General features: G+C 41.3%; 1 pseudogene; it reads right to left on the reverse strand.

Annotated features, from left to right (window-relative positions):
• Positions 1 to 10,965: 10,965 nt before the first annotated feature.
• On the reverse strand, positions 10,966 to 12,511 carry LOC123848847 (creatine kinase B-type-like; annotated as a pseudogene).
• Positions 12,512 to 13,565: the final 1,054 nt, after the last annotated feature.

Raw genomic sequence — 13,565 nt, forward strand, 5'->3', positions numbered from 1 at the left:
CATGTCATGGATCGAATCGTGTGTCTCCTGCCCTCCCCCTGACCAAATCCACATGGAAACTCTAACCTCTAATGTGACCATGTTTAGAGATAGAGTCTTTAAGATAATTAAGGTGAAATGAGGTTATAAGAGTGGGGCTTTAATTCAATAGAACTGGTGTTTTTAAAAGAAGATGAAAAGATACAAGAGTCTCTCTCTCTCTCTCTCTTTCTCTCCCCGTGCAAAGAAAGACCTTGTAAGGACACAGCAAGAAAGCACCTATCTACAAGCCAGGAAGAGAGGGCTCTTTAGAAACCAACCTGCCAGCACCTTGATCTTTGGACTTAGAGCATCCCGAACTATGAGAAAATCAATTTCTATTATTTAAGCCACCCAGTCTGTGGACTTCTGTTATGGCAGTCCAAGCAGACGAATACAAGGCCCACCTGGATAATCCAAAATAATCTCTCAAGATTCTTAGCTTAATAACATTGTTCGCCATATAGGGTAATATTTGCAGGTTGTGGGTCTTAGGACAATGGCCAGACTTTAGACAGGAAATGACCTGGAGAGTAACTGAGTTCATCCAAGAAGAATTTGGAGAGTGAAGACAGAGAAGAGCTTAGGGCAAAGCCCTAGGAGAAAATACAAGACTAAATGCATCCTTTGAGGGTGGAGGGATCTAGAAAGAAGACTGGAAAGGAGACTGGCAAAGGAGAGGAGAGGCAGAGAATATTTGAGATCAAGAGAGAGCTGGTGTCACAGAAGGTGAGAAAGCAGGGCAGAGTCTGCAGTGGCCTGATGCTGCCTGGAGGTCAAGAAAGGAACAAACGAAAGAAGGTTTGACTGCAGAAAGCTTTAACCTGGTCAGTGGGTGGTTCCGGGGAAAGCCATTCTGGTGCTCACGGAGCCAGAGCTGGAGTGGGATGGGTGAGGGGGTGGATGGAGAAAACAGGTCTTTCATAGAGGGGCAGGAGACAGATTAGAAGTGGGGACTCAGGGAGATTTTTATCTTATTTTTTAAGATGAGAGAAAATGAACATGTTTAAATATGAATGGGAAGAGTCTACAGAAAGGGAGAGACTAAAGATAAAAAGAGGAGCCAGTCCATCCCTGAAAAGTGATTGAGGAGGGGTCCAGAGCTCAGGAGGGTAGAATGGATGAAGGTGACCTTGAGTGTTGTAACTAGAGGGAAAGTGGAAGAAGGCAGGGGGTGAAGACTTGGTGGGAAATGTTATAGATGTTCTTTTCTGGCAAGATCTATTTCCGCCTGGGTGGTCGGGGGAGTGGGGCGGGGGGATCTGCTGGGGGTGCAGGGGGTGGGGTTTGAAGCAATCACCCTGGAGATCAGGAGAGAGTTGACTCAAGAAACAAGGTGGGGCTGTCAACATCAGAGATGTTATCTCTGAGTAAACTAGTTGGAAGGGTAACAAGTTATGGTTCTGTGTATTATTTTAGAGGAGGAGCGGGGCTGGTGGGACAAGGTCAAGGTGTGTCCATGAAATGAGGAGCTCTGGTCAGCAACATGGATCTTAAGGTCACCTAAGATGCTGACAGCTCTTGGGGTAGATAGAAAGAGCTCAAAGCAGGTGCCAAGATCTTTACTGGAAGACAGAAGCCTGTGTGGCTTAAAGGCAAGTAAATAGAAGAGCCTTGGTTGCAGGAGGCTGGACTGGGGACAGGTATTCCTCTGGCTGGTGAAGGTCTGCAAACCGGTGTAAAGAGTGGCTATGTTTTTTCAAACTGTGATAAAAACTCATTAAAATGTCTTAGCTAAAAAATTACCAAAAATTCTCTACCAACTTATCCAGTCAGTTGTGCAATAAGTGGGTGCAGCAGGGAAAAAAAACCCCGCAGAACGGTCAATGGTTTTTTCATAAAGGCATTCCTTTAAAATAAGTGTCAATGACTCCTGTCCAAAGCCAAACAGTTCTTTACATTATAAACTGGTTTGTATTACCAGTTTCTTTTATTCTAAGTGTGTTTAATCCAGAGTTGGCTAAATGTCTACTTTAAATGCCACACTTAAGCCTCATTATTCATTTCTGGCTCAGTGGAGATGGAACAAAGCTGACCACTGTACTCATCATCAGAGCGTTAATATCCTTATTGAAGACAGCTATTAATTTCACACACCCTGCCTGTTTTTTCCCAAGCCAAATCCTGCTTCTGTTACCTCTTTCACAGTGTATACCCCTTAATAAGTTTATATGTAGCCTACCAATCCCCCTTTTAAAAAGCAAGAGCTTTGATAGAACCATTATTTATTAAGCATGTCTAAAGTCAGGTCACTACTTGAGCACTGGAGAGATCATGCTTAGGAAAAGTCCTACTATAGCAAGGAATTTGTATTCTTTTGCAGATACAATTTTTGCTATCCCAGGGGCAAGCCAGGGTCTCTCTTTTTCTGATCTTTAGCAGAAGAAAATTAGTCCAGGATGAGTTTATTTTTCCAAACGTCTCTGGTGGCTAGCTCAATTCAGCAGTCCCAGCAAGTCTATGCCGTTAAATGAGAATTTCCAATGTGCCAGGCTCTGGGCTAAATATCTTATATACACCCAATTTAAACATCACCAAACCCCCATAAGGTAGGTATTTTTATTATCCTCATTTTATGGACAAGGACACAAGCCCAGAACTTGAATACATGCCTGATGGGTACAAGCAAATGAAAAGCAGAACTTGAATTCAAAGTTAGATCAGTCCAAATCCAAAATCCATGCTATGAATGAACTGTTTCCTACTGTGGTAAGAATGCAGGGTGTGTGTGTGTGTGCATGTGTATGAGAGTGAGAAAGAGAGAGAGATTTTCGGTGAGGATTTGGGAAGACAGGAACAGGCATAGAGAGAATAAAGAGTATGTGAAAGGTTTGGGAACAAGTGAGACAGAGAAGCACTAGAACTAAGGAAAAGAAAGTAAAGAAGCACAGATATAAGCATGGCAAAACTACGAAATGAGGTGTGGGAGACCTTTATCCCTTTGAGAATATGCTTTTTTGATTTTTTACTCCATGAAAATCCCAAAGGATTTGGGATTTGGGACTGCCTAGAATAAATTTTTAATATTTACTTGTGTATTTATGTATGTATGTATTTATTTTTATTTATTTTTTAAAAGATTTTAAAAATTTATTTGACAGAGAGATAGAGAGAGCCAGAGAGCACAAGTGGGGGAATGGCAGAGGGAGAGGGAGAAGCAGGCTCCCCGCTGAGCAGGGAGCCCGATGCTATGATCTGGGGCTCCATCCCAGGACCCTGGGATCATGACCTGAGCCGAAGGCAGACGCTTAATGACTGAGCACCCAGGCGCCCCAGTAATCATCTCTTTTTCATGAGTGAAAGGACTATAATTCGAAGCCCTGCCTTTCTTTAGCTTGTGAGCAGGAAAGTGACTATTGCTAAGCCCGTCAGATGTTCATCTTTGGCATTCGACTCTTCGATGTGCCATCCTATGTCAGTGGCAGGTCCTCAAGAGAATTTTCCTGCTATTACCCTTTGAGTTTAAATCTGGACTCATTTATAGTCCATTGATCTATATGTCTTTCCTTATGCCAGAACCACAGTCTTGATTATTGTTGCTCTATAGTAAGTTTTTAAATTGACAAGTATGAGTCCTCTAACTTCGTTCTTATTTTGCAAGATTACTTTGGTTATTCTGGGTCCCTTGCATTTCCATTTGAATTTTGGGATCAGTTTGTCCATTCGATTCAGAAAAAAAAAAGCAGTTGAGATTTTGACAGGGATTGCGTTGAGTCTGTAGATAATTGGGGGAGTGTTGCCCTCCTGATGACATAATCTCCCAATCCATGAACTCAGGACGTTTTTACACTTATTTAGGTCTTCTTTAATTTTTTCAATGATGCCTTATAGTTTGCAGGTACACATCTTACATTTCTTTTGTTAAATTTATTCCTCAGGGGGCTCCTGGGTGGCTCAGATGGTTAAGCGTCTGCCTTCAGCTCAGGTCATGATCCCAGGGTCCTGGGATCAAGCCCCGCATTGGGCTCTCTGCTCAGTGGGTAGTCTGCTTCTCCCTCTCCCTCTGCCTGCAGCTCCCCCTGCTTGTGCTCTCTCTCTCTCTGTCAAATAAATAAATAAAATCTTTTAAAAATTTATTCCTCAATATTTTTTTTGATGCGACTTAAATGGAATTGTTTTCTTCATTTCCCTTTGGGGTTGTTCTCTGTTAGTATACAGAAATACAGTTGACTTTTGTATATTGATATTGTTCCTTACAACCTTGCCAAACTCAGTTATTAGCTCAATAGTTTTTTGGGTGGATTATTTAGGATTTACTGTATACAAGATTATGTCATCTGCAAACAGAAATAGTTCTATTTCTCCTTTTCCAACTTTTATTTTACTTTCTTGCCTAGTTGCCCTGGTATAACCTATAGTACAATGTTGAATAGAGGTGGCAAGAACAGACATTCTTGTCTTATTTCTTTTTTTTAAATATTTTATTTATTTATTTGACAGAGAGAGAGCACAAGCAGGGGGAGAAGCAGGCAGAGGGAGAGGGTGAAGCAGGCTTCCCGCTGAGCAGGGAGCCTGATGCGAGGCTCGATCCCAGGACCCTGAGATCATGACCCGAGATGAAGGCAGATGCTTAATGACTGAGCCACCCAGGCGCCCCTCTTGTCTTATTCCTGATCATGGAGGGAAAGCATTCAGTTTTTTACCCCTAAGTATGATGTTAGCTGTGGGTTTTTCGTAGTTGCCTTTTATTAGGCTGAGGAAGTTCCCTTCTATTTCTAGTTTGTTGAGTATTTTTACCATGAAAGGAAGCAGGTGTTGAATACATGAAAAAGACCTGTGTTCCATCTATCTTTTCCCTTGTATGTGGAGCAGACCCACTCTTGTTAGAGCAGAGTCAGGGAAAAGCATATTGATAGGGACCCTGTTGCTAGAGCTTTGATATACATTATAGGATGCTGTATCCATTAGGGTTATCTTTGAATGTAAAGAATACTGACCTCAGGGGCTAAGCCATATCATGGCTCAGTTTTCTGATGTAACAAACAGTTTGGAGGTGGTCAGTCAAGGGATAGATGTTCATAGATGTTGCCAAGGACCCAGGACCCTTCCAGATTCCTACTCTACCCTCATTAGATTTGGCGCTCATCTTTACTGAATGGCTGTCCACCTCCATGACCACATCTGTGTTCCGTGAGGGAAATAGAGGAAAGGAGTGTAGGGCAATAGGGAAGAAGTAGGTGAGTCTGTGCTTTTTTTTTTTTTTTAAACTATGAAAACAGTAGTATTTCCAGAAACTCCATTCAGCTGAGATTTCTGCTTTAATGTCATTGATCAAAATGAGTCACAGGGTCATCTCTAGTTGCAAGGGAGAAATGAATATTTTTAATGAGGCACATTGCTACCTGTTTAAAAATTACGGGTTCTATTGGCTAGGAAGAAGGGGAGAATGGATATTGCTTAAGTTATTAGCTTATAAGTAGAATTGCTGGGAGTTAAACATAGGCAGTTTGATTCCAAAGTCCATACTTTGTGTTATGGATTATGATAATCAATAAATGTATTTTCCCTTTATTTATCCAATCAATCATTAGATATTTATTTATTGGGCTTAATATACACCGATAAACAAAACAGATAAACCCTCTGTTCTTTTAAAGGTTTACCTTACAGTGGGGGATAGAGTAGGGGCCAAGAAAATAAAACAACTGACAATTAACACATTAAACATACTAAATAAGCCAATCATAAAGTATGTTGGAAGGTGTTAAGTATAATACAAAAAAGGTAATAGAGCAAGGGTAATGGGGACTGGGAGTGGGTGTATGTGGATAGGATTCATTGAGAAGGTGGGTTTGAGCACAAATTGAAGGTGGAGAAATTCTTTGGAATCCTATCCAATTCCCTTTTTTCTATACTTATAAATATTTCTCAGTGAAATTTAAGCCAGTCTAATATCTGTTACCTCCCATCTATAAGGTGATACTGAATTTACAGCACTCTCTGTAGTCTCCTTTGAATGTTCACTAAGCAGAGGACTCAAACTGAGATATCAAGTTACTGGAAACTGTAACCAATAATATATGGTTGGACTCAACTAGAACAGTAGGTGAAAACAGATATTCCTCCCCCCATATCTGATCTACATACATGTGTTGACTCAATCCAAAGGCCATCTATGAAACTCAGGGGCAAGGTAAACGTAAGTGAACTGGCCTAGAGACCCAGAGGAGAAGCTATTGAAAAGCAAAGCCAAACACTTTGTTCTCAGGCCTTGGCTGCCATGCAAATATCTTCCCGTGCAATCAGCATGATAATACCTGAGAAGTATTGAGGGTTTTGGGGGGGTGGGTTTTGTTTTCGCTTTAGATGCTTGGTGTCTTGACATAAAATATTGATTGAATTCTTTTGAGAAATATTTTGATATGTCAATTGTTACCAAAAAAAGGAACTAAATTGGTGTCGACATTAAGTGTCTGGGCTGAGCCTCCTGTTTGTTTCAAGCCTTCCCTGGATTGGAAACTCTTGTGAGGCCAGGGGATGTGTCTGTCTTGGTGATGCTCAATACTTCTTTGTTGAATTAAAGGAGATAAAAAGGAAGGAAGAAGAAAAGAAAAAAAAGTCAAAAGAAAGAAAGGAAGAAAGAAAAGAAATGAAATTCTCTTTATTCGATGGCCTTAGATATACTGCGTGGTATTTGAGTAGAGGACGGTAATGTTAAGCCTTTGCTGCAGGGACAAACATTTGCTTAACTTTCACACTGTGTGTGTACTAATTGTTTTTTACTAAGACAATTGTGAAAGAGGAATTTGTGCTTGAGAAGTCTGACACTAATTTACTCTTTTTTTTTTTTTTTAAGATTTTATTTATTTATTTGACAGAGAGAGACCCAGCGAGAGAGGGAACACAAGCAGGGGGAGTGGGAGAGGGAGAAGCAGGCTCCCTGCCGAGCAGGGAGCCCGATGCGAGGCTCCATCCCAGGACCCCGGGATCATGACCTGAGCTGAAGGCAGACACTTAACGACTGAGCCACCCAGGGCCCCAATTTACTCGTCTTTAAAACATTAAAGTATAGGGGTGCCTGGGTGCCTCAGATGCTTAAGCATCTGCCTTTGGCCCAAGTCATGATCCTAGAGTCCTGGGATCAAGCCCCACATCAGGCTCCTGGCTCAGCGGAGAGTCTGCTTCTCCCTCTCCCTCTGCCTTTCTCCCTGCTCATGTTCTCTCTCTGTCTCTCTCTCTCTCTCTGTGTCTCTTTGTCTCGAATGAATAAATAAAATCTTTAAAAAAAAAGAAAACATTAAAGTATAATTGAGCTGCAACATTGTATTAGTTTTGAGTGTACAACATAATGCTTTGACATTTGTATTCATTGTGAAACAGTCACCGTATTAAGTATATTTACGATCTGTCTCCATACAAAGTTACATTTATTTTCTTATGATGAGAACTTTTAAGATTTATTTTCTTAGCAACTTTCGAATTTGCGATATAATATTATTGACTATCGTCCCCATGCTGTACATTCCATTCCATGACTTATTTATTTTATAACTTGAAGTTTGTACCTCTTAATCCCCTTCACTCATTCACTTCTTTGTAAACATGCCTATGCAGGTCCTCTGCCCATTTTTTGATTGGATTTTTTTGTTGTTGTTACTGAGTTATATGAGTTCTTTATATATTTTGGACATTAACCTGTCATTGGGTATATGGTTTGTAAATATCTTCTTCCATTCGATAGGTTGCCTTTTTATTTTGTTGATGGTTTTCTTCACTGTGTAGAAGCTTTTTAATTTGATGTAGTCCCATTTGTTTATTTTTGCTTTTGTTGCCATTGTTTCTAGAGTCAGATTCAAAAAGATATTGCTAAGACCAATGTCAAGGAGCTTACCATTTACGTTTTCTTCTAGGAGTTTTATGGTTTCTGGTCTTACGTTCAAGTCTTTAATCCATTTTGAGTTTATTTTTGTATATAGTGTAAGAAAGCGATCCAGTTTCATTCATTTTGCATGTGGTTGTCCAATTTCCCCAGCACCATTTGTTAAAGAGATTGTCCTTTCCCCATTGTATATTCTTGCCTCCTTTGTTGTGATTTAATTGACCATATATGCATGAGTTTATTTCTGGGTTCTGTATTCTGTTCATTGATCTATGTGTCTACTTTATGCTGATACCATACTGTTTTGATTACTATAGGTTTATAATCAAAAGTTTGAGATTAGGGAGCATGATACCTCCAGCTTTGCTCTTTTTTTCTTAGGGTTGCTTAGGCTATTCAGGATTTTTTTATGGTTCCATACACATTTTAGGATTGCTTGTTCTATTTCTGTGAAAAATGTCATTGAAATTTTAATAAAGCTTGCATTGAATCTGTAGATTGTTTTGGGTAGTGTGGACATTTTTAACCATACTAATTCTTTTAATCCATGAGCATGGAATATCTTTCCATTTATTTGTGGTTTCTATAATTTTTTTCATCAGTGTTTTATAGTTTTTAGGGTACAGGTCTTTCACCTCCTTTGTTAAATTTATTCCAAGGTATTTTATTCTTTTTAGTGCAGTTGTAAAGGGGATCATTTTCTTAATTTTTCTGAGAGTTCATTGTTAGTGTATAAAAACACAACAGATTTTTGTATATTGATTTGTATACTGCAACTTTACTGTGAATTTGTTTATTCTAGCAGTTTTTTTGGCAGAGTCTTTAGGGTTTTCTATATATAAAACCATGTTGTCTGTGAATAATGATAATGTTACTTCTTCCTTTCCAATTTGGATGATTTTATTTTTCTTACCTAATTTGTCTGGCTAGAACTTTCAATACTATGTTGAATAAAAGTGGCAAAAGTGGGCATCCTTGTCTTGTTCTTGATCTTAAGGGAAAAGCTTTCAGCTTTATGCTCTTAAATATGATGCTAGCTGTGGACTTGGCACATACGGCTTTTATTATGTTGAGGTATATTCCACATAGTTTGAGGCTTTTTTTTCCGTCCTTAAACCAGGTTAAGTTTATTTTTTTAATTTTTAAAAAAATATTTATTTATTTTAGAGAGAGAGAGCACATGCATGTGTGCATGTGAGTGGGGGGGAGGGACAGAGGAGAGGGAGAGAGAATCCTCAAGCAGACTCCCCGCTGAGTGCGTATCCTGATGTGGGGCTCGATCCCAGGATCCGGAAATCATGACGTGAGCTGAAATCAAGAGCCAGCCGCTGACATCATTTTGGGAGGAAGTACGTGCCTAATGAAATAAAAATAAGGTATCACAACTCCAAAAAGTTGTGAATCTTGGGAGTGAATCATCTTCCTGATAAAGTGGATCAGAGCAATGATGGGCAGTCCTGCATCAAAAATTTAAAATATGATCTGGCATGGGCTAGAATGTTCACATCAACACTGTACATGTGATCACAAACCAGACCACTCAAAGGATCTGATCAGTAGAAGTGATATATATATATATATATACACACATATATATATGTGTGTATATATATATATATAAATAAATAAACAACAGAATACAACAATGAGTGCAAAGTCAACAAACTATAACATACAACATGGTTAGCTCTCCCAAACATAACGTTGAGTAACAAAAATGACATAAAAGAGTATACACTGGGGTGCCTGGGTGGCTCAGTTGATTAAGCGACTGCCTTCGCTCAGGTCATCATCCTGGAGTCCTGGGATCGAGTCCTGCATCGGGCTCCCTGCTCAGCAGGGAGTCTGCTTCTCCCTCTGACCCTCCCCCTTCTCAGCCTCGCTCTCTCATCCTCTCTCTCAAATAAATAAATAAAATCTTTTTTAAAAAATTTTTTTCTTTAAGATTTTATTTATTTGACAGAGAGAGACACAACAAGAGAGGGAACACAAGCAAGGGGAGTGGAGAGGCAGAAGCAGGCTTCCCGCTGAGCAGGGAGCCCGGTGTGGGGCTCGATCCCAGGATCCTGGGATCATGACCCGAGCTGAAGGCAGACACCCAACGACTGAGCCACCCAGGTGCCTCAATAAATAAAATCTTAAAAAAAAAAAAAGAGTATACACTGTGTGGTTCTATTTTTTATGCAAGTTCAGACTGAGGCAAAGCAGACTGTCATGGTTAGAAGCCAGTCAAGGTTGTGGTTACACCTGAGGAGGCAGAGGCTGAAAGGGACATGAAGGGCTCCTGGGTGCTGATCATAGTCCAACTCAGGACCTGGCTGTGTCTAAGGCTGACTACTATGATTTGTGCATTTTCATGTACATATGTTACACTTATATAAAATTTAAAAATAAATAAGCAAAAAATGGCAGTAGTCTAGTGTTAAATTAGGCCTAGTCTGCTGGTCTATATCCACTTTGTTGAGAGTTGTTTTTTTTTTTTTTTTAAAGATTTTATTTAGTCATTTGACAGAGAGAGACACAGCGAGAGAGGGAACACAAGCAGGGGGAGTGGGAGAGGAAGAAGCAGGCTCCCTGCTGAGCAGGAAGCCTGATGCGGGGCTTGATTCCAGGACCCTGGGATCATGACCAGAGCCAAAGGCAGACATTTAACGACTGAGCCACCCAGGCGCCCGAGAGTTTTGTTTTGTTTTTTATCATAAATGGATGTTGAATTTTGTCTAATGCCTCTTCTGCAGTTATTGAAATGATCAAATGATTTTTATCCTTTTTTTCTTAATGTGGTGTATTATGTTGATTGTTTGACAGATGTTGAACTATCCTTGCATCCCTGGAATAAATCCCACTTGATCAAGGTGTATGATCCCTTATGCATTGTTGAATTCGGTTTGCTACATTTTGTGGAGGATTTTTGAATTGATGATCTTTGTTTTTTGGTTTTTTTAAATTTTTATTATTTATTTATTTGGCAGGCCAACACCTTAGTTTAGCTCAGCATCAGCCACAAAAACAAACTCTACCAAGGGCAACAGAAGTCTCTACAGCACGGTGAAGGGTTCAGCTGCCAGGTGGTGAACATCAGGGGTGCATGGCAACACAGCGGGGGAGCAAGTTAGGAAGCAGCGGGGCTGGTGGTGGTGGCGGGTGGGCAGGTGCTTCACTTCTGGGCAGGCACGAAGTCATCGATGGCCTGGCCCTGCTCCAGCTGCCGCTCCACCTTGATGAGCAACTTCACACTGTCCACCACCATCTGACACATCGAAGGTCCCGCCCACAGCAGCTGTGCCCACACAGCCTGTGCCTTGTTTCTGAAGCCACAGCCGCTGGAGCACCTCTGGGAATTTCTCAGGCTTGCCCAGGTGGAGCAGTTTGATGCGCACGCCTGCCTGCAGCCCTGGGCCCGGACTGAATGGGCTGGTGAGGATGTAGCCCAGGTGAGGGGTCCACGCGAATTGGTAGCTCTTAGACTTGAAGAAGGTTCCAGTCTGGGTGAGGCCATTGCAGAAGCGAGGGAACACCTTCATGTTGCCTCCCTTCTGCATGGAGGTGACCCACAGGTGGTCTTCCTGGTTGATCCACACCAGGAAGGTCTTATTGTCATTGTGCCGGATGCCGAGGCCAGCTGCAGGGGCGACACGCGCTTGTGGAAGAGGAAGCGGTCCTCGCTGAGCCGCTGCCGCACTCCTGCCGTGCTCTTGAGCACGTAGTACCTGCCCGCCAGGTGCCAGGTCGGGGTGGGAGCTCTGTCAAGCCTAGACTTGAAGGCGCTGGGCGTGCTCTTGGCGCGCAGCTCCTCGTACAGCTCGGGGGGTCAGTGCCTTGGCCATGTGGTCGTTGTGGCCGCTGAGGTCGCAGAACAGCATGTTGGGGCTGTTGGGGAAGGGCATGGTGGCCGCGGACAGTGGGTGGCGGGGGGGGGGGGGGGCCGGGGCACTCGGTCCATCTTCAGCTCCAGGCGCGGCACAGGCCGGCAGCCTGAATCTATGTTGTTGTTGTTGTTGTTCTCCTCCCCCTTCTCCTCCCCCTTCTCCTTCTTCTTCCTCTTCTTCCTCTTTTTCCCCTCCTCCTTCTTCTTCAAGATTTTATTTATTTGAGAGAGCACACGAGTGAGCGCAGGGGGAGGGGCAGAGGGAGAGGAAGAGAAGCTGACTCCACACTGAGTGGGGCAGTAGAGGTGGCTAGATCTTAGGAGCCTGAGGTCATGGACCTGATGGGAAATCAAAAGTTCTCTGTTAACCGAGCCACCCAGGCACCCCCCTACCCCATCTATGTTCTTGAGGCATATTGGTCCTTGTTTGTCCTCCTTCCTTCCTTCCTTCCTTCCTTCCTTCCTTCCTTCCTTCCTTCCTTCCTTCCTTCCTTCCTTCCCTTTTCTCCTTCTTCTCCTCCTTCTTCTTTTTCTGTGTGTCCTTGTCTGGTTTTGGTTTCAGGGTAATGCTGGCCTTGTAAAATGAGTTTGGGAGCATTCCTTTCTCTTTGTTTTTTCTGGAAGAATTTGAGGAGGATAGGTATTGAATCTTCTTTGAATGTTTAGTCGGATTCACCAGTGAAGTCATCTAGTTCTGGACTTCTGTTCTTTGGGTGTGTTTTGATTACTGATTCAAACTTCTTACTAGCAAGCAGTCTATTCAGATTTTTTATTTCTTCATGATTCAGTCTTGGAAGATTATACATCTCTAGGAATTTATCTGTTTCTTCTAGGTTGTCCCATTTGTTGGCATGTAACTGTCATAATAGTCTCTTATGATCCTTTGTATTTCTTTTGTATCAGTTTAACTTCTCTTTCATTTCTAATTTTATTTATTTGAACCCTCCCTTTTCTTTCTTAGTGAGTCTAGCTAAAGGTTTGTTGATTTTGTTAATCTTTTCAAAGAACCAGCTCTTACTTTCCTCAGTCTTTTCTATTCTCTTTTTAGTATCCATTTATTTCCACTCTGATCTTCATTGTTTCCTTCCTTCTACTAATTGTGGGCTTTATTTGTTCTTTTTCTGTTCCTTTAGCTGTAGTGTTAGATTGTTTATTTGAAATTTTTCTTGTTTCTTGAGGTAGGCTTATATCACTGTGAACCTTCTTACTGCATGCCATAGATTTTGGGATGTTGTATTTCCATTTTCGTCTGTCTCAAGGTTGTTTGTGATTTCTTCATTGACCCATTGGTTGTTCGGTAGCATATTTTTAAATCTCTACCTATTTGTGATTTTTCCAGTTTTCTTTTTGTAACTGATTTCTAGTTTCATACCATGGTGGTCAGAAAAAAATACTTGATATGATTTTAATCTTCTTAAATTTATTGAGTCTTGTTTTGTGTCCTAACGTATGATCTATCCTGGAGATTGTTCCATGTGTCCTTGAGGAGAATGTATATTCTGTTGCTTTTGGATGGAATGTTCTGTATATGTCTGTTAGGTCCATATGGTCTAATGTGTCACTGAAGTTGATGTTTCCTTATTAATTTTTGTCTGGATGATCTATCCATTGATGTAAGTGAAGTCAGTAAATTAAATTAAAGTCAGTGAAGTAGATTAAAGCGGTATTATTATACTGCTGTCAACTTCTCCCCTTAGATCTGTTAGTATTTGCTTTATATATTTAGGTGCTCTGTGTTGGATGCATAAATACTTACAAATGTTGTATCTTCTTGCTGGTCTGTGTGTGTCCTTACATCTGAAGTGACTCTCTAGCAGGCAGCACATGGATGGGTCTTGTTTTTTTAATCCATGCAGCTGC

The sequence above is a fragment of the Mirounga angustirostris genome, unplaced genomic scaffold (genome assembly GCF_029215605.1).
Source record: "Mirounga angustirostris isolate CCGP_5_RB_7025 unplaced genomic scaffold, mMirAng1.0.hap1 SCAF_2, whole genome shotgun sequence".
Taxonomy (NCBI): domain Eukaryota; kingdom Metazoa; phylum Chordata; class Mammalia; order Carnivora; family Phocidae; genus Mirounga; species Mirounga angustirostris.